Here is a 311-nt window from a genome sequence, read left to right on the forward strand (position 1 = left end):
AGATTATTCCTTATCTTGCATTTAACTTCCAATCATTGAAGTTAAACTTGCCCCCGAATAGAGTTCCAATTTTGTAAGAGCCAAAAAGTGCTATTCATCCCCCCTCTAGCACATTTATTAAGGACCAACAAGTGGTATCAGAGCCTAACTCTCATTTTTAAGGCTTAACATCCTTAGGGGAGATCCAAATGGCTCTAAAAAAATTTGTTGATGCTGAGGGTCAATGCATAAATATGCCTCCTGCATTTGATGGATCTAACTATACTTATTGGAGTACTAGAATGTCCATTTATGTTAGGGCTTATGACTAT

Source organism: Theobroma umbraticum, unplaced genomic scaffold (assembly GCF_002168275.2).
Source record: "Theobroma umbraticum cultivar Fairchild unplaced genomic scaffold, ASM216827v3 scaffold_39.0, whole genome shotgun sequence".
Lineage (NCBI taxonomy): Eukaryota > Viridiplantae > Streptophyta > Magnoliopsida > Malvales > Malvaceae > Theobroma > Theobroma umbraticum.